Source organism: Arachis hypogaea, chromosome 17 (assembly GCF_003086295.3).
Source record: "Arachis hypogaea cultivar Tifrunner chromosome 17, arahy.Tifrunner.gnm2.J5K5, whole genome shotgun sequence".
NCBI lineage: Eukaryota > Viridiplantae > Streptophyta > Magnoliopsida > Fabales > Fabaceae > Arachis > Arachis hypogaea.
In genome coordinates this window covers 90,122,588-90,124,684 of record NC_092052.1, presented here as the reverse complement: position 1 = coordinate 90,124,684, position 2,097 = coordinate 90,122,588, and the positions used below count along the sequence as shown (strand labels likewise).

The 2,097-nt window shown below is 43.3% G+C and overlaps 1 non-coding gene across 1 annotated transcript; it reads right to left on the bottom strand.

Moving 5' to 3' along the window:
• Positions 1-730: 730 nt before the first annotated feature.
• LOC112767824 (small nucleolar RNA R71) lies at positions 731-838 on the bottom strand. The gene has a single exon (XR_003185265.1). It is a non-coding gene; the product is annotated as a small nucleolar RNA R71 (small nucleolar RNA).
• Between the last annotated feature and the right edge of the window lie 1,259 nt (positions 839-2,097).

The following is a 2,097-nucleotide window of genomic DNA, read 5'->3' as shown; positions in this document are numbered from 1 at the left end:
AAGAACTATACTTGCAATGCATATCTTATAACAATTCTTAATTCGCCAATTTCCGCCACGTCAATTTTTGGCGCCGTTGCCGGGGAGTTGCAATAGAGTGCTAAAGTTATTAATTAGAATTTATTTTTTTACATTTTATTTTATCCTGCTACTATGAGCCGCTTGTTTCTTTCGCTAGATGACGTGTTCACTTCCTGATCCAAGCTTGCCAGTATTCGATCCTGAGATTGAAAGAACTATTTCACGAATAAGGCAAGCTCGGCGTCAGTTAGTCCTCTCTGAGGGCAGATCTGAAACGTCATTTGAGGAAGAAACCAGCCCCCGTTCTACTGATTCGGTTGTTTTACGTGTAGGTGACATGGCAGAACCTAGGAGAGTTACTATCTAGGAGAAAGGAGCCCCTGATTTTATAATGCAACCGTTTCAAGCGCATCACCCAGCGGTGGCTACAGACTTTGAAATAAAGACTGCACTGCTCAATTTGATGCCCAAGTTTCATGGCTTACCTGCTCAAGAGCCTATCAAGCACCTGAGAGATTTCCAAGCAGCCTGTTCTACTGTCAGACGTGATGGTGCAGATGCAACTTCAATTCTGTTGAAAGCCTTCCCATTTTCTCTTGAGGAAAAGGCAAGAAAGTGGTACTATACTCAACCCATAGCAACTGTATCCAACTGGGATACACTAAGAAGAGAATTCTTGGAAAAACTCTTTCCAGCTGAAGTTATTGATAAACTGAGGAAAGATATTTCCATGATTGTTCAGGACAAATCCGAAACTCTCTATGAATACTGGGAGCGCTTCAATAATCTTCTGGAAGCTTGCCCCCACCATATGATTGACAAGATAGTGTTACTCGGTTACGTCACACAGGGCATGAGGCCCCAAGATAAGACCACATTGGAAAGTGCTAGCAATGGGTCTATGAAAAAGTACAAGACTACTGATGAGGCATGGCAATTGATTAGCGACTTAGCTGAATCTACTCAGAATCATAGGCAGAAGCAAGGCCGTGCAAAAGCCGTTGCAGAAGTATCCTCTAGCAGAGAGACTGTTGTTGTAACTCAGAGTATCTGTGAAATGGCCAACTTGCTGAAGCAGATGCAATTGAATCAACAACAAGTCCAGCAAGCTCAACCTTCTCCACTACAGCAAAGCCAACAGTTAGTCCCACAGAGAGTTTGTGGAGTCTGTGCTGATTATAGCCATTATACTGATGAATGTCCGCAGCTCCAGTAGGAAGACAACACTGTGGCAGCCACTCATAACTTCTATGACCGCCCCAACCAAGGGTACAATCAAAGTGGCAATTACAACCATGGATGGCAGGACAATTCTAACCAGAATTGGAGGAACAACAACAACAGAGGAGGCATAGACAATCAGGGGAATCAGAGGTGGAATAATAACAACGACAGGCAACAGAACCAGTACCAGCCTTACAGAGCACCTCACCTGAGGCAATCCCAAGGACCACAGAATACCCAACAGCAGACCTCTCAAATTACCTATCCTTCTTCATCTGCTAATGATGACTTACTACAATCTATTGATCGGAGACAGTAGACCATGGAAAATAACATTAATGCCACTCTAAATGGTCTGAACGCTACTTTGCAAGCTCTTGTCTCACAGATTGGATCAATGAATAACTACAATAACCAACCTTTGAGCTCCAGTGGAATTTCCTCTCAACCATTACCCAATCACAAGGGTGGCATTAATGCCATCACCCTAAGGTCCAGAACCACATTGCAGGAGAGGAATCAGGAGGAGTCAAGCCCACCAGAACACGCCTCAGCTGAAGAGGTAGTGGAAGTAGAAGATGTTGAAGAGGAAGAGGACATACATGACATAACTGAAAAAGAAGAAGTTCAACCACAGGAGGAAGCACCAAAGGGCGCAGACACTGCAGAAGACACCACTCCCATTCCATTTCCACAACTTGCCAGAAAGCCCAGGAAGCAGCTGGAACTTGATACCAAAATGGTAGAGATATTCAAAAAGGTTGAGGTAACTGTTCCTCTATTTGATGTTATTTAACAGGTACCTAAATATGCAAAGTTTCTAAAAGATTTATGTATACATAAAGACAAAAT